Raw genomic sequence first — 19,516 nt, forward strand, 5'->3', positions numbered from 1 at the left:
CAAATAATACAGCAGCTTTATACCTTTGAACAGGTAGCCAAAGAGTGGTGTGTTAGGAGATAAATCTTACATTAATATGTAAGAGGAACTGAAATGGGAGAGAAAAAGACAGCCTTTTAAGTAACTTAGAATTAAGGTAATCATACTAGCTAACACTGATAGAACACAACATGCCAGGTACTGTTCTAAGAGCTTTACATATAATAACGCACCTGATCTTCTTAACAACGCTATGTGACAGGTATTATTATTATCCCCGTTTTACCGATGATGAAGCCAAGGACCAGGTTAAGTAGTCACATAATGAGAATATCCGTGAAAAAAACCTTTCTTTTTCACCACTCACACTACATATATACCCATGAATATACAACAAAACAAAAATCAAAACAAGCTAAAAAATGGCAATCTCAACCTACCAACAAAAACAGCGACTAAAACAGTGCTTTACCAGGGATGGAGAGCATTCAGCAGCAACATCCCTTTTCCCCATCCTTCAATGTCAGTACCATCTTCTCACCAATTTCAGTCAGCATTTCCACCTGACTATAAACCTCACTCAGCAAGGACTCCATTTGCATAATTACCCTTCTATCCCTTACTCCTAAAATAAGGCTTCAAGAAAAAAAAAAAGCTTCTCACAACACTGTTAAAGATCCCTGGAGTAAGGGCTTCCCTGGTGGCGCAGTGGTTGAGGGTCCGCCTGCCAATGCAGGGGACGCGGGTTCGTGCCCCAGTCCGGGAAGATCCCGCTTGCCGTGGAACGGCTGGGCCCGTGAGCCACGGTCGCTGAGCCTGCGCGTCCGGAGCCTGTGCTCCGCAGCGGAAGAGGCCACAACAGTGAGAGGCCCGCGTACCGCAAAAAAAAAAAAAAAAAAAAATCCCTGGAAAAGAGAACAAAGAGTTAAACATATTTCAAAGGAAGAAACCCCATGACTTCACAATATGTTGGATGAATATAGGTGAGGAAAGAGATTAAAAGAATCAAAACAGGGCTTCCCTGGTGGCGCAGTGGTTGAGAGTCCGCCTGCCAATGCAGGGGACGTGGGTTCATACCCTGGTCCGGGAAGATCCCACATGCCGTGGAGCGGCTGGGCCCGTGAGCCATGGCCGCTGAGCCTGCGCGTCCGGAGCCTGTGCTCCGCAACGGGAGAGGCCACAACAGTGAGAGGCCCACTTACCGCAAAAAAAAAAAAAAAAGTCAACAACTGGAAAAGATTCAATCAAGTGAATTAATATATTATGGTATATCCAAACTCAGGAATATTACTAAGGAACAGAAGAAATGAACTGCTGATACATGCAACAAAATGGATAAATATCACAGACATTATGCCAAGAGAAAGAAGCCAAGCACAAAACCACATATTGTGTGATTCCATTTCTACGAAACTCTAGGAAAGACAAATCTAATTCATAGTAACAGAAATCACATCACTGGCTGCCTAAGAATAAGAGTGGAATGAGACTGATTGCTAGGGAATTTTCAGATGAAATAAAAATGTTCTACATCTTCACTAGGTTGATGGTTACAGCCATTGATCTCTACGCTAAAAATGTGTGAATTTTACTGCAAGTAAATTATACCTTGGTAAAGTAAGCTGACTTTAAAAAAAAGTGCTATTAGCATTGAAACAGGTGGGTAAATAAGGGGAACCTTTTGCGAAAGGGGATGAAAAAGATGAGTTCATTTTAGATGTGTTGAACCTGATGTGCCTATAGATATCCAAGAAGTTCAAGACATCTCAGATAGGCAGTTGGGTATACAGGATGGGAATGGGAGAGGCACTGGAAAGAGGAGAGAAAGAAAGAGGAGCAGAGAGAGAAAGAAAAGTATCAACTGCTGAGACATCTACAGTTAGGGGCAGTCAGAAAGAAGAATCAGTAAAATAAAATTTTTAAGAAGGAAGGAGATGGTAAATAGTCTTAAGTATTACAAAGAAGCAGAGGGCATAAAGGACCACACATGAATTTATTCTTGTGAATTCTAAACCTGTCTTTTATGAACATTTTTTTTTCTAACACTGAACACAGTGTTTTGCAAACAGAGAGTCTCCCTCTCTGAGAGTCAAAGTCCTGCTCCCTGAAAATCTACCTAATAAACAAATTGATGTTTTAGGCACTTGAGATATTAAAAAAGAAAACAGGGTCAGGAGGACTGACGTCACAAGTAGATTTATGGTCTTAGAAACTTTTTTTCATGTGTTTTTGGACACACTAAATGACTAAGAGAATACTAATAACATTTATATATCCAATATTAGCTATGCACACACCATACAGTTAATTTGCTATGTATTTTTCTTTTTTCTTTTTTTTTTTTTTTTTGGCTGCACCTCATGGTACGTGGGATCTTAGTTCCCCGAGCAGGGATGGAATCCACACCCCCTGTAGTGGAACCTCAGAGTCGTAACCACTGGACGGCGAGGAAAGTCCCATCTTTTTGTACCTTCTGAATTTTATATCATGTATTGTTATAACTTATTCTAAACAATTTAACTTTTTTCCATTATTTGAGGACTTTAAAAATTTTAAGGCAAAAGTTGATTTTCCAAAGGCCAACCATGGTCCAAGGATGCAAGGACAGCTTGGATGATGGAAATGCTTTGACTAACTTATTTTTCACAGACCTTGCCCACTACAGAGAGCTTTAGCTCTGCCCATTAACTTCATGTTGAAGTACTGTCAGCCTCTCAAAAATAAGCCCTTTCCTTCTAATGGAGGTAAGAAGACAGTTTTACAGATCAGATTTACTTGTTTCCTTTAATCTTTCCTAAGGTTTTCTTACAAAAATCCCTACTCCTGACTCAGCCTTCTACTTGAATTTTCTATTCCCAACAGCCAGACTCCCTCTTATTCTAATTACCAACATCCCCATGACTAGCAATTCACATACCTGAAAGGAAATTCTCACTAAGGGTAGTAATAGAGAGATAAATCACATACACTAGAATTTCAAGTACAAAGAACTGACAAAAGATTCTCACACTCAAAAAATTAGACGAGGGCTTCCCTGGTGGCACAGTGATTAAAAATCTGCCTGCCAATGCAAGAGACACGGGTTCGAGCCGTGGTCTGGGAAGATGCCACGTGCCACGGAGAAACTAACCCCGTGCACCACAACTACTGAGCCTGCGGTCTAGAGCCTTCGAGCCACAGCTACTGAAGCCCGCGAGCCTAGAGCCCATGCTCCGCAACAAGAGAAGCCACCGCAATAAGAGAAGCCACTGCAATAAGAGAAGTCACTGCAATGAGAAGCCCATGCACTGCGACAAAGAGCGGCCCCCGATCGCCGCAACAAAGACCCAAAGCAGCCAAAAATAAATAAATAAAATTTTATTTTAAATTTAATTTATTAAAAAAAAATTAGAGAACAAGTTAAGTAGAGCAATATAGGCAGGAATCAGACAGAAGGCGGTAAAAAACAGAATAAATGAATAACAAACAGCAGCTTCTAATCTGTGAATCTTTAAAATGCAATTAAATAGTCTACACTTGTGAAATTTCAGAAAAATCTTGGAGGACAAAATGTTATTTACAAGAACAATACCACTGTTAATTCATTTAAGCCTAATTAACAACAAGTCGAATTAACAATATTTGATTGATTATTCAATCAAAGAGGTTTTGGGTTTTTTCCCTCCTTCTACCCTACTGCCAAGAAGGTTCTACTCAACCAAATAGAGTACAACTAGCTCAGGCTTTACATACACTCCTGGCTATGTGATCTTAAGTTATTTAACCTCATGAGCATCAGTTTCCCCTCTATAAAATGCAACTGCCATCTACCTTCCAGGGATGTTGTAAAAAATTGAAATGAAAAATATATCTTAAAATACATAAATAGTACCTGGCACACAGTAAATGCTCAATAAATGGTGGCTCTTGTTACTACTAAAATTCTTACCATAAATTTCAATATTATTCACTTTTTAACTGACTAAATAAGCTGTAAATCAAAACGACATATATTTACCATAGCTGAAATATTTCAGTTCTCCCCTTCTGGACATACTGCACTTTCTTACCCTCTCTGTGAAATCTCTTAAGACCATATGACTTGCTTTGGCCAATGAACAATAAGCCAAAACGACATGACCCTCTTCTAGGTAGACACTTTAAGAGCCAATAAGTTATTAGCAACAGTCTCCTTCCCATTGCCACGGAGACCATGGAACCATGTGATGGAGCCTCCATCAGTCTGAGACCCTACATAGTGAGAACAAACAGAATCCCCCACAAACCCACACTACACATATATCATGTCAAGCAAAAAATGTTTGTCCTGTTAAAAGTCACTGAAATCTTTGAACTGCTTGTTACCAAGAGTCATTCTCAACATATCCTGTCCCTTACCTCTAGTAAACCCTTGATTCCATCAATATTTCCACCTTAGTCTCTCTAAAATCCATCATGTCAGCTCAACTCCTTATTTAGACTTCTCGAATAACCTTATAACCAAACTCCCTACGTGTAATTTTTGCCCATCTATTCTCCACAACTCCAGAGTAATCTTTTTAAAACATAAATCTGATGATACCACACCTCTGCTTTTATATGATTTTCACATCAAACAGGAGCACAGCAATGGCCCTTCAAGAAATGTAAGAGATGCTAGAAATGTTCCATATGTTGTTGTGCACGGTGGCTACATGAGGATATACATCTGCAAAAATTCAACAAGCTTACACTTAATATTTATACACTTTGCTGCATTAATTATGCCTCAATTAAACAGTTAAAAAGATATGGCCCCCAGAGGGCAGACAGCAGAAGCAAGAAGAATTACAATCCTGCAGCCTGTGGAACAAAAACCACATTCACAGAAAGATAGACAAGATGAAAAGGCAGAGGGCTATGTACCAGATAAAGGAACAAGATAAAACCCCAGAAAAACAACTAAATAAAGTGGAGATAGGCAACCTTCCAGAAAAAAAATTCAGAATGATAGTGAAGATGATCCAGGACCTCGGAAAAAGAATGGAGGCAAAGATCGAGAAGATGCAAGAAATGTTTAACAAAGACCTAGAAGAATTAAAGAACAAACAAACAGAGAGGAACAATACAATAACTGAAATGAAATCTACACTAGAAGGAATCAATAGCAGAATAACTGAGGCAGAAGAACGGATAAGTGACCTGGAAGACAGAATGGTGGAATTCACTGCCACGGAACAGAATAAAGAAAAAAGAATGAAAAGAAATGAAGACAGCCTAAGAGACCTCTGGGACAACATTAAACACAACAACATTCACATTATAGGGGTCCCAGAAGACGAAGAGAGAGAGAAAGGACCCGAGAAAATATTTGAAGAGATTATAGTCAAAAACTTCCCTAACATGGGAAAGGAAATAGCCACCCAAGTCCAGGAAGCGCAGAGAGTCCCATACAGGATAAACCCAAGGAGAAACACGCCAAGACACATATAGTAATCAAACTGGCAAAAATTAAAGACAAAGAAAAATTACTGAAAGCAGCAAGGGAAAAATGACAAATAACATACAAGGGAACTCCAATAAGGTTAACAGCTGATTTCTCAGCAGAAACTCTACAAGCCAGAAGGGAGTGGCATGATATACTTAAAGTGATGAAAGGGAAGAACCTACAACCAAGATTACTCTAGCCTGCAAGGATCTCATTCAGATTCGACGGAGAAATCAAAAGCTTTACAGACAAGCAAAAGCTAAGAGAATTCAGCACCGCCAAACCAGCTCTACAACAAATGCTAAAGGAACTTCTCTAAGTGGGAAACACAAGAGAAGAAAAAGGACCTACAAAACAAACCCAAAACAATCAAGAAAATGGTCATAGGAACATATATATCGATAATTACCTTAAACGTGAATGGATTAAATGCTCCAACCAAAAGACACAGGCTTGCTGAATGGATACAAAAACAAGACCCATATATATGCTGTCTACAAGAGGCCCACTTCAGACCTAAGGACACATACAGACTGAAAGTGTGGGAATGGAAAAAGATATTCCATGCAAATGGAAATCAAAAGAAAGCTGGACTAGCAATACTCATATCAGATAAAATGGACTTTAAAGAATGTTACAAGAGACAAGGAAGAACACTACATAATGATCAAGGGATCAATCCAAGACGAAGATATAACAATTATAAATATATATGCACACAACACAGGAGCACCTCAACACATAAGGCAACTGCTAAACAGCTACAAAAGAGAAAATCGACGGTAACACAATAATAGTGGGGGACTTTAACACCTCATTTACACCAATGGACAGATCATCCAAAATGAAAATAAATAAGGAAACAGAAGCTTTAAATGACACAATAGACCAGATAGATTTAACTGATGTTCATAGGACATTCCATCCAGAAACAGCAGATTACACTTTCTTCTCAAGTGCGCACGGAACATTCTCCAGGATAGATCACATCTTGGGTCACAAATCAAGCCACAATAAATTTAAGAAAACTGAAATCATATCAAGCATCTTTTTTTTTTTTTTTTTTTTTTTTTTTTTTTTTTTTTTGCGGTATACGGGCCTCTCACTGTTGTGGCCTCTCGTGTTGCGGAGCACAGGCTCCAGACGCGCAGGCTCCGCGGCATGTGGGATCTTCCCGGATCGGGATACGAACCCGTGTCCCCTGCATCGGCAGGCGGACTCTCAACCACTGCGCCACCAGGGAAGCCCTCAAGCATCTTTTCTGACCACAACGCTATGAGATTAGAAATGAATTACAGGGAAAAAAAACGTAAAAAAACACAAAAACATGGAGGCTAAACAATACGTTACTAAATAACCAAGAGATCACTGAAGAAATCAAAGAGGAAATCAAAAAATACCTAGAGACAAATGACAATGAAAATACGATGATCCAAAACCTATGGGATGCAACAAAAGCAGTTCTAAGAGGGAAGTTTATAGCTATACAAGCCTACCTCAAGAAACAAGAAAAATCTCAAATAAACAATCTAACCTTACACCTAAAGGAACTAGACAAAGAAGAACAAACAAAACCCAAACTTAGCAGAAGGAAAGAAATCATGACGATCAGAGCAGAAATGAATGAAACAGAAACAAAGAAAACAATAGCAAGGATCAATAAAACTAAAAGCTGGTTCTTTGAGAAGATAAACAAAATTGATAAACCATTAGCCAGACTCATCAAGAAAAAGAGGGAGAGGACTCAAATCAATAAAATTGGAAATGAAAAAGGAGAATTTACAACAGACACTGCAGAAATACAAAGCATCCTAAGAGACTACTACAAGCAACTCTATGCCAATAAAATGGACAACCTGGAAGAAATGGACAAATTCTTAGAAAGGTATAACCTTCCAAGACGGAACCAGGAAGAAATGGAAAATATGAACAATCACAAGTCATGAAATTGAAACTGTGATTAAAAATCTTCCAACAAACAAAAGTCCAGGACCAGATGGCTTCACAGGTGAATTTTATCAAACATTTAGAGAAGAGCTAACACTCATCCTTCTCAAACTCTTCCAAAAAACTGTGGAGGAAGGAACACTCCCAAACTCATTCTATGAGGCCACCATCACCCTGATACCAAAACCAGACAAAGACACTACAAAAAAAGAAAATTACAGACCAATATCACTGATGAGTATAGATGCAAAAATCCTCAACAAAATACTAGTGAACAGAATCCAACAACACATTAAAAGGATCATACACCATGATCAAGTGAGATTTATCCCAGGGATGCAAGGATTCTTCAATATAAGCAAATCAATCAACGTGATACACCATTTTAACAAACTGAAGAAGAAAAACCATATGATCATCTCAATAGCTGCAGAAAAAGCTTTTGACAAAATTCAACACCCATTTATGATAAAAACTCTCCAGAAAGTGGGCATAGAGGGAACCTACCTCAACGTAATAAAGGCCATATACAACAAACGCACAGCAAACATCATTCTCAATGGTGAAAAACTGAAAGCATTTCCTCTAAGATCAGGAACAAAACAAGGATGTCCACTCTCACCACTATTATTCAACATAGTTTTGGAAGTCCTAGCCATGGCAATCAGAGAAGAAAAAGAAATAAAAGGAATACAAATTGGAAAAGAAGAAGTAAAACTGTCACTGTTTGTAGATGACATGATACTATACATACAGAATCCTAAAGATGCCACCAGAAAACTACTAGAGCTAATCATGGTAAAGTTTGGTAAAGTTGCAGGATACAAAATTAATGCACAGAAATCTCTTGCATTCCTATACGCTAATGATGAAAAATCTGAAAAAGAAATTAAGGAAACACTCCCATTTACCACTGCAACAAAAAGAATAAAATACCTAGGAATAAACCTACCTAGTGAGACAAAAGACCAGAAAACTATAAGACACTGATGAAAGAAATTAAAGATGATACCAACAGATGGAGAGATATACCATGTTCTTGGATTGGAAGAATCAATATTGTGAACATGACTATACTACCCAAAGCAATCTACAGATTCAATGCAATCCCTATCAAATTACCAATGGCATTTTTAATGGAACTAGAACCAAAAATCTTAAAATCTGTATGGAGACACAAAAGACCCCGAATAGCCAAAGCAGTCTTGAGGGAAAAAAATGGAGCTGGAGGAATCAGACTCCCTGACTTCAGACTATACTACAAAGCTACAGTAATCAAGACAATATGGTCTGGCACAAAAACAGAAACATAGATCAATGGAACAGGATAGAAAGCCCAGAGATAAACCTATGCACCTATGGTCAGCTAATCTGTGACAAAAGAGCCAAGGACATACAATGGAGAAAAGACATTCTCTTCAATAAGTGGTGCTGGGAAAACTGGACAGCTACATGTAAAAGAATGAAATTAGAACACTCCCTAACACCATACACAAAAATAAACTCAAAATGGATTAGAGACCTAAATGTAAGACCAGACTCTATAAAACTCTTAGAGGAAAACATAGGAAGAACACTCTTTGACACAGATCACAGCAAGATCTTTTTTGATCCACCTCCTAGAGTTATGGAAATAAAAACAAAAGTAAACAAATGGGACCTAATAAAACTTAAAAGCTTTTGCACAGCAAAGGAAACCATAAACAAGACGAAAAGACAACCCTCAATATGGGAGAAAATATTTGCAAACGAAATCAACAGACAAAGGATTAATCTCCAAAATATATAAACAGCTCATGCAGCTCAATATTAAAGAGACAAACAACCCAATCCAGAAATGGGCAGAAGACCTAAATAGACATTTCTCCAAAGAAGATATACAGATGGCCAAGAAGCACATGAAAAGCTGCTCAACATCACTAATTATTAGAGAAATGCAAATCAAAACTACGAGGTATCACCTCACACCAGTTGGAATGGGCATCAACAGAAAATCTACAAACAACAAATCCTGGAGAGGGTGTGGAGAAAAGGGAACCCACTTGCACTGTTGGTGGGAGTGTAAATTGATACAGCCACTATGGAGAACAGTATGGAGGTTCCTTAAAAAACTGAAAATTGAATTACCATATGATCCAATCCCACTCCTGGGCATATAGCCAGAGAAAACCATAATTCAAAAAGACACATGCACCCCAATGTTCATTGCAGCACTATTTACAATAGCCAGGTCATGGAAGCAACCTAAATGCCCATCAACAGACGAATGGATAAAGAAGATGTGGTACATATATACAATGGAATATTACTCAGCCATAAATAAGAATGAAATTGGGTCATCTATAGAGACGTGGATGGATCTGGAGACTGTCATACAGAGTGAAGTCAGAAAGAGAAAAACAAATATCGTATATTAACGCATATATGTGGAACCTAGAAAAATGGTACAGATGAACCAGTTTGCAGGGCAGAAATTGAGACACAGATGTAGAGAACAAACAAGGGGGGAAAGGGGGGGGTGGGGGTGGAGGGGTGATGAATTGGGAGATTGGGATTGACATGTACACACTGATGTGTATAAAACTGATGAGGACCTGCTGTATAAAAAAATAAATAAAATCAAATAAAAAAAAAAGATATGGCCCCAAAGTAGTTTTTCAGCTTCATTTTACTGAATTTCCATCCCAAACCACATAAATAGCCTATAGCCACAAACTATTACTAATTACATTCATAGACATTGATCTTTCATGCTCTCAGGTATATAATTCCAGTCTTACTTTTCTTCAAGACCCATATAAAACTGCATTCCCTTAGGGGTCATTCCACCTTGACTTTATTTCACTTGTCTGATGACAGTTCTTTGTACCTTAGTATTCACTACACCAGGGAGTCTCAATAAGAGGTGATTTTACTCCCCAGGGGACTTTTGCCAATGTCTGGAGACATTTTTAATTGTCACAACTGGGGAGAGGGAGTGCTTCTGGCATCTAATGGGTAAAGGCCAGGGATGCTTCAAAATATCTAATAATACACAGCACAAATCCACACAACAATAAATCATCCTACCTAAAATGTCAACACTGTCATGTTTTCGAAACTTTGCATTGCATTATTGTATGATATATTTATTTGCAAGTCCATATCCCTGTTCAACTGAAAAAACAGGAGAGATTAAATCGTACTCATTTCTGTATCCCAGTACAGTACCTAGCAAATAGCAGTCCAAAATGTATAATAAATAGATGTGTCATCACTGAACCTATTTTGATAAGTACAGTGCCTAGAATGCAGCACTCAAAAGATACATAAGTACATGTGTTATGACTGAATCTTATTTTGATACTAAAGCTATGTAGATAATGGTTAAACTGGTAGTCTTTAAATTCAAATTCCATCAATCACTATTTTGATTTGGTGTTTTCATAGTACATACCGACAGATCATAAATTATAACCTATGTATCTCAAAGTGTTAAACTGAAATTGATTTCTATATTAAGCTTAAACCAAATATGAGTAAACCAAATAGCTTAATGACTATGCTTCAAAAGGATTTAACAAAGAACACTTTTTCAAAAAAAAAAAAGTTATAATCTCATATCACAATGCCACCTGAATGAGATAAAGGAGAATAATAGATACTAAAATTTGGGATACCATTTCACCTAATATTAATCCAATATAATTCATGTTAAAAAAAACAGAATGGTGGTGTACCTTAATATATTAATTGTCAAAAACAATTAGACAGTTTTTGTATTATTTAATACACATTTCGTACGTCAAAAGCAGAACCATTATACTGTCAATGACTGGATTTACCACCTCAAAGATTATCATAAAACGCATTTTCGATGTTTGCTTACTGTATCTATTTCACCATTCCTCCCCTAATATATTCCATGCCATCTCCAGGAAGGTTGAAAGAAAATGTGTATTTACAAGACTCTTAAATTAACCAGATGTCTTGTTAAATTTAGTTGTTTAGAGTAGACAGACTGTAAAATGTTAGGAGACTAAGTCTCCAACTTAAATTTTTGAGAGAATGATATATTATTAATACATCTACATTTCAAATCTGATAAATAAAAATGAAAGTTCTTTATTTGATTCCTATTTAAAGTTCTCAGAACATTTAACTTCCAACATAGGTTCATTCTTGTTGACTGAAAAAAACAATTGCAAAAAAATTACATTTGGTCTTCCTTAAAGACACAAAATCTAATTCACTTCTGATACTGAAACTACTAAATGCAAAAAGAAAACAAAAAACAAATTTTAAAAAGCCCACCACCCTTATCATTTATTTGATTCTCAAATAATAAACAACACATATTTCACATGTATTCAACCAGAGAAAGAAAAAAATTCATTTGGTAACAATGCATTATTTAGGATTTTGGTATAACATCATTTACTACAGGAATAAACTCTCTTGTGAAACTTATTCTTCTAATTTATCAAATTATCTAATACATATTACAAAACAAAATTCGTGGATCAATATTTTTGTTTTTCCCTAAAACCATGCTATTCTTGAAGGCAGTGGACCTCTCCAACCAGTTTACCATACATTTGTATGCATATGCATAATCAGTTCAATCAAAATGCCACATAAACAAAGAAATATCCAAATTCTATACTTTCTATCGCTAGCATTCAAGTTTCTCTACTACAGAACATTTCTTTCCTAAACAGAAAAATTTCCCATCTTTTCCTTAAAATCTTTTTACTCTTGATTTAAGTTTTATGGCATTATTTCATAGAACTGAACTTTCACACATAATACACAAAAATATTTTGTCAGTATCTAAACCAAAGATAAAAGGATCTTTTCATTACGGTATTTTCAAATTACTTGTGCTTTTCTGGGTAATGGAAAAATTATCATCAGTAACAAGCACATATGTCAAAGTAAAGAATCTGAGAGTGAGCACATTATACTGCGCCCCCAGGACTCAAAACCCTTGAATTGTAAGAAACAAAACCAACTGAAATACTGTACTCCAATAATGTGATGCTCCCTATAAAAAACATCACAATCATCATCTACCATTTACACAGCATGAGCTTCCTTAACCGCAGTATATTAAATACTGTAACACATACTATACAGAGTGCAACAGTGAAGAGTAAAGTTTCCTTATCAAGTACCATTATAGGTTAATAAGTAATTTTAGTCTTTCCAATCAAAAATATGGATGCTTTTGGCAAAGAGACAAGTTTTCCAATTTTGAGTGACACTGAATTCCCAAGTGTAAAAAAGGAAAAACCTTGACCTTGTTTAGTAATGCTGTTCATCAACTTTTTCTAAAACCTTTCTCTGCTTCAGTGGAAACAAACTGGAAAAAATCAATCCAAAATACAAACTAGAGACTCGTAACTACCACCATAAGTGAACTAAAAACATCAACCAAAATATAAGGATATCATTAGATGTAATGCACTGAAGCACACTGAAATTTTTTAAAAATACTTAATAGGGCGGCGCAGTGGTTGAGAGTCTGCCTGCCGATGCAGGAGACACGGGTTCATGCCCCAGTCCGGGAAGATCCCACATGCCGCGGAGCGGCTGGGCCCGTGAGCCGTGGCCGCTGAGCCTGCGTGTCCGGAGCCTGTGCTCCGCAACAGGAGAGGCCACAACAGTGAGAGGCCCGCGTACCGCAAAAAAACAAACAAACATATATATAGTGCAATTAATAGTTTAAAATTAAATCTATATATGACTCAAATAAAAATAAAAGATATTTTCTTATTATGCTCCAAATAAAGTTTTCTTTTTAAAAATAAATCCTGCAATTCATGAGAAATTGCCCTCACATACATAAGACGTGACATTAGAGCATGTGATAACGTGCTCCCCAATATAAAAACCTCAGAAGTTATCATCATACCCAAAACTGCTGGTATCCTGCCCAGGACCTATCAGTACCCCAACAAGCTTTGAGACCTAGGAAAGGTAAATATGTGCAACATAACAAACAAATAGACTAGAGACTAGAATCAGGAGAGATTGAAAGGAGAATTGTTGAAAGAAAAAGAAAAAACAAGCATATTCATACTTCAGAAATATGCAGTTAGAAGTAAAAAGCATGAGTTCAAAAAGAAACTTCAAAAAAATTTATCTGTGTACCCAGAACACATAAAAATAAAGCCAAAAAAAGTTTCCCATTACAATGCTCACCCTTACTTACACAACACACTCTGGTTATTTCCCATTATTTTTTATTTAAAAAAATTGGTGTTGTGACCCAGTAAATTGAACTGACAAGTCACTAATGGGTCACAACCTGAAGTTTGAAAAACACTGGCTTAGAGGAACTGACAACCACAGGAAGATCCTTGCTTTCCTCTGAATATCTGGTTTGAGAAAACTATTTAGGAAGTGGAAAAAGTGAGAAGACAGAATTCCTCCAGGGCAGGGACCAAACCTTACTGACATGTAATCATCACTTAACATTTGCTGAATTAATATATTGTGGAATATAAAGCACTTTCAAGATGAGACATACCTACAAAACATACCTAAAAAAGAGGCTTAGGAGAACATGAGTACTTTGGATTCCCTCAAAGCCAGGGATGGTGAAAAGAGTTCCAGGAAGTAGAAGTATGATACCAAAAGACTTAAATAAACAAATGAAGTACCAAAGGGGAAGGAAATTTTGTTCTTTAGGACAGGTTTTACGTCCAGCAAAGGAAAAAGAAAATCTCTTATAGAACTACATAGTAGTCCATCTCAGGTACAAAAAAGTTTGTAAGCTATCCTTGGTTAGAAATTCGAACCATTTCTTTAAAAAATATACGTTGAGCTGCAAATGTATAAATCCAACTTCAAATCAAAATTATGGAATGTAATTCATTCTTAAATATTAGACTATTTTCATTTGTAAACATTTATTAAGTGGCTAATATGTGACAGCCAACAACTTATTGGGTGCTTACTATGTGTCAAGCAATACATTAGGTACTTAACAAGGGTTATCCCATTTAAACCTAGCAACCTTATAAAGTAGGTATTATTTTCATTTTACAGACAGGGAAAGTGAGGCTTAAAAATGTTACATAAAGAAGTTACACAGCTAATAAATGGTAAAATTAAGATATATTAAGTGACAGTTGTATTATTGGTGGCTGCAGATCCGAATATTTTGTTCCATTCCAGTATCTGTTGATGTTTTTCTCAGAAACTAAACTTTGCATGTCTTTCTAAATGAAGTAATTCATCTACTTCTGAATCTGCACAACATAATCATATTGAATAATTTTATCAAAAAGAAAATTCAGCCCCTTCTCAGCTTTAAAGATAAGTTAGAGGCCAATTAAATGTAGTTATGCTTTTATAACAATGCCACTGCTACTGGCATTTTTAACAGGCTATATATTAATTATGCGAAGTACCTAGTAATCTGTACTTTTATTAACTTTATTTACATGCCACGTAAATTTTTTATATTGTGAAAAACCTTTCCACCTTTTATGGGCCGCTTAATTTTGTCACTAGTTAAGAAAATGCAGCCTTAAACTGTATTTCAGAACAAAAAGTCTGCTTCTAGCACAAACAGAAGAGACTGATATAGAAATAATTGTTACCAAATGTTAAAAGAACATCCCAATTGAAAGTAATTGTTTCTAGCCCCTCCACACAACATTTAAATTCATGTGGATTTCTTAAAAAGGTATGAAACACTTTAATGATATTAAATATCAATTTTTATCATTAAAATTAAAATATTTTCATCCAATATAATGGAATGAATAGAGGTTTGTATCTTTTACACTTACATTTTTAGAATTTGAAATCTTGAAGAATATAAAAAAATAATCCAGCCATGAACAAGTACAGAAACCTAAAGGCAGACGAACATACGTTGGCACTCTGCTTAATGGAACATTCTCAATTTTATGCAAGACTTAACTACAGAATTGACACTTTTTAGAAGAGATGCATTCATATATGATCCTGAACTGAATAGCAGCCCTTAACTTATACATAGAAAAAAGCTCCTAATTTCTAAAAGGTTAAATCAGTATGAGTACAATTATTACAACAGACTACTAATAACCAAAGAGATATACAGAGGAGAAATAAAATGATTTTAATATACAGAGCAGTCAAATGAAAAAGAATTTATTAATTTGAATAACAGATTAATCTCAAATCTAATTTCAATGCCAACAGTTGGCCCCCTAGATAACTTCTGGATTTACTAAGTATTCATATCTACTAAGTACCAGCAAATTCTTAAAATAAATTACACTTTTTATGGTTAGTTAAGAGTATTCAGTCCTAGTATTCTGTAAGTAATCAGTTTCTTTCTTACTACCGGGATGGCATCACAGCATGGGACCAAATATCATGTATATACCTTGATATAAAGAAAACTTGTTTTATATTAACATGGTCAGTTAACTGCCACATCTACAGTTCTCCCAAAATATATATTACAGACAATACAATAATTATTTTCTATTCAATTCACTCATACTTTTGGTCCTGTATATTGCTGTATTTCTTTAAAACCTCTCAGTTTAAATCTGTTTGAGAAACTATCCTTTAATTTGGAAGGAAATTTAGTTACTGTCAAGATAATCCTAGACTATACAAAGCTTTTAAACCCAACTGATTCTTAGAAATTCTTCCATCTATAAAACATGAGAATTATAACCAAATTAACAAATCAGGTATCAGAATGCCAAAAATTAAGTCACTAAGAGGGAATTCAGAGAATCAGTTGTGAAAGAACAGGAAGTGATGTACACTGCCATTTTGTAGATAACTAGAAACCCAAGAGGTACCATATAATCTGGAATCAATTAACTCAGACTAACAGCTCTTAGTTTCTCTTTCTGACAGGGGCATCAGAACTCACCTGCAATAACCCGCAGACAGTTTTTCCTTAATAATGAATTTATCTAATTGGTCATGAACATAGTTTTACCACCTTTAACAGAATTCCTACCAACTATTGAAAAGGGTTTCTTCATAGTTGTTCTAAAGAGTACCTCTTAGTTCTAGTATGCTGATATATAGCAAGTAGTTTACCTATATCCAGTGTACATCCTTAAGTTTTGTAGCCCTTATTGATAAATCCCCTGTGCCTTCACCTTTCGAAGACAAAAACAGTCACTTTTTACTGAGCAGTATGCTTGGGTTTATACATGCTAGTATATATGAATTAATTACCAACAAGCCATAACACAGGAATTAGACTTTACCTCACAATTTGCCAAAGAGGGGAAAACTACACACCACAACATGCAGCTTTGTGCCATGAAATAAAGATTCAAATGAGAAGTGCTGTTTAAGTTAAAATGAGTTCAGATAAAAATCAAAAGAGAATAAAGTAAGGAGAATTCCATTTGCTGAGGAAAAATAATAAAAACTGATTTAACATACCATTAATGTGTCTCCCTATATTAAAATCATGAAATAAGATGACAGAAACTAAATTAATGCTTAACACCACTACTACTAACATCTTTAAATACCTGTCTTAAAACAGGTTTCAAAATGCAACAAACACCAAAAAAGCTCTGATGGACAATGTAATATTCAGATGGCATTTGGAAGTATTTAAAAACAAGTCACCCACTAAGTAAAGCTTAAACACCAAATACAACTTGCTAGTAAAATGTCAAGACAAGATCTCTGTAGTTAGTTTAGTCACCTTCATCACTTTGTATAAAAGTTATTTAATTATATGAATATTCATGTACGGAACATTTTGAAATCACTTCATCAGTAACTCTAAATACTTAAAGAAAAAAGTATCAACTGCAGATTTCAAGACTACTCTTTGGTCACAAGAACTTGGCAACACACTTACAGAATGTTAATTTTTTTTTAAATTTATTTCTACTCTACTAAACAAAACCAACAAGTACTACTGTAAACCAGACAAGATGATTTGTTTTAAACAAATGTGACATGAAGCAAAAGAAGTGGAAAAACGACTTACTGACTACAGAATACAGATCCTATCACAGTATCATTAGGCAAATTAATCTTTACTAATTTTTATTACATTAAGAAACAAGGCATTTTCAACAGAAAGGTTTGTAACCTAATCATTTTCGGAAAATTCCAATTTCAATGTATACAAAATAGTATTAACCCTAAAAATTCACAGCTCAGGGAGAAGGAATGTCCATCAGACAGCCTGTCTGTATGCAATAATCTTTAATAATTCTTCAAGAACTACAAAAGTCATAGGAAGAAAAAAAAAAGAGGGAAATGAGGGAGTACAAAATTATTTTATTTTAATCCTAACGAAAACCCAATATGCTCACACACAAAAAAAGTCAACCCAGTGTTTTGAAAAGAGAGACATCAAAACTGTTCTAACATGGCAGGGTCTCTCTTGAGAGGCCGTAGCCCCTCAAAAGTAACAGACATACTTCCCAGGGACAGATCTCAGGGGAAGAGTATTAAACCAGTACCGTTATCGATTTAAAACCAAAGGAAAAGGGGTAACCTTTCTAAGGGAAGCGCCATTACTTCCCTCTCTTGCTCCCCCTCCCTTCAGTGTATACACGGGCCTGTGTATGAAGAAACTGCCTTGGACTTCTGCAGCACTGCAGTAGACTAAAGAATGGGGAAGGGTTGGGGGAAAGAAACGCTTCCATCACCCCTAGAGAAGAGGGGTATAGACTTCCCGAGCGAGGAGGGAGGGTGGGAATCCACCCAGTAGACTACCCAGAGCGATCTCCCTTCCCAAGAATTCACAGACACTACAAAGGAGGAGAGGGAGGAGCAGAGGAATCAGGAGGGAAAGGGACCTCGCGCCTTTAAATCGGGGTGCACATCAACCCAGTCTCCCTAGGAGGGCCACACCTTCCTCGAGACATCCTCTTCTACCACCCCTTCCGGTAACCCTCAGGAAAGAGGAATGTAATTGCTCTTGCCCCTCAAAACGGGAGGGCGCCCAGCTCACCAGCTTCTTCACCCCACCCACAGAATCACAGACCCTCCTTGTCTCCCTCCCCCACCCCACCCCCACATCCCTTCTTCCGCGCAGCGGCCAAAGTGGGCCGAATTTCCCCGCCCCCTCCATGTCTCCCTTTCCCAAGGCAGAGGTGCCCTTACCCTTTCGCCGACAGGTCTGGGGCGGAGTAGGCAGCCACAGCCCCCTGCAGCGCTTGGGTAGCCGCTACGCTGGAGGGCGAGGAGTGAGGAGGAGGAGGGGGCCAGGCGACAGACCGCCGCCCCCCCCCCCGGAGCCCCAGCAAGCCGCCCAGCCCAAGCTCTGCGACAAGGGGCGGGGGGGGGGGGGGGGGGCGAAGGGACTACCGGGGTCGAGGAGGCGCCCTCAGCGCTTGGACTCAGCTAAGATGGCGCGGGGAAGTGCCGGGAGCCGCCGCCGCCTCGGGGGAACCGGCCCGGGCCTCGGCCGCCTCCCGTCCTCACACAGCCGAGGCCCTCTCGGTCCCCCGCCGCGGCCCCTCGGCGGGCGGGCCCACGCACAGACCTCAGCCACCACCACCCCTGGGAAGGGGGCGCTCACAAAGGGAAGAGAGGCCCCGGGCCGGCCGGCCGGCGGGGCGGGGTCCCCAGGGGCTGGAGGCCTCAGAGGTTCGCGGGTGCCTCGCGCTCTCGGCCCGCGAAGGGCGCAGGCAAGCAGGACCCCTCCTCTCTCCTTAGGCAGGCGGCGGCACCGACTCACTCTCTTTGCCACCCTCCTCTCTCTCTCTCCGAGCCCTGAAGCCACAGAGCCCGGCCGCTGCCCAGATTCCCCCCCCTTCCCAGACACCACTCCCCTCCTCCCGACAGTCATCCCAGTCTCCAATCTCGCGAGATTTCCCGCCTGACAGGCTCGACCCTGCGCGAGGCAAGACTGCGTACGCGTGCACGCCCTCACGGGAGCGCGCGAGTGCTTACACTGGGCGGAGTCTCCAGAATGGCCCAGAGTTCCGTCCTGTCTCCAGTCCGGCCTCGCTCACCTGGCGGAGCCGTTCTGCCACGTGGGCGTCAGGTACATTCATTTCACCCTGAAATCTAAGAAAGAAGAGCTTATCTGCTCTTCTCCTTTGCTTTTCCCACTCCCAAAATATCCGTCCCCCCCAAAAAACCCTGCGAATGAGAAGCTTGCCCTGACATGTTGAATAGCTCCCTTCTTACACAGCTTATTTCAATCCCTCCGTG

The 19,516-nt window shown here is 38.2% G+C and overlaps 1 protein-coding gene across 3 annotated transcripts in view; it reads right to left on the reverse strand.

Moving 5' to 3' along the window:
• TAOK1 (TAO kinase 1) overlaps positions 1–19,094 on the reverse strand; it is a 151,309-nt gene extending 132,215 nt beyond the window's left edge. For 2 of the 3 annotated variants that reach the window (XM_032616434.1, XM_032616435.1), the window contains exon 1: positions 18,461–19,094. The gene's annotated coding sequence lies outside the window, so the exon portion shown is untranslated. The remainder of the gene's footprint in view (positions 1–18,460) is intronic. The other variant, XR_004347492.1, reaches the window with a different exon arrangement.
• Positions 19,095–19,516: the final 422 nt, after the last annotated feature.

The sequence above is a fragment of the Phocoena sinus genome, chromosome 20, assembly GCF_008692025.1.
Source record: "Phocoena sinus isolate mPhoSin1 chromosome 20, mPhoSin1.pri, whole genome shotgun sequence".
NCBI lineage: Eukaryota > Metazoa > Chordata > Mammalia > Artiodactyla > Phocoenidae > Phocoena > Phocoena sinus.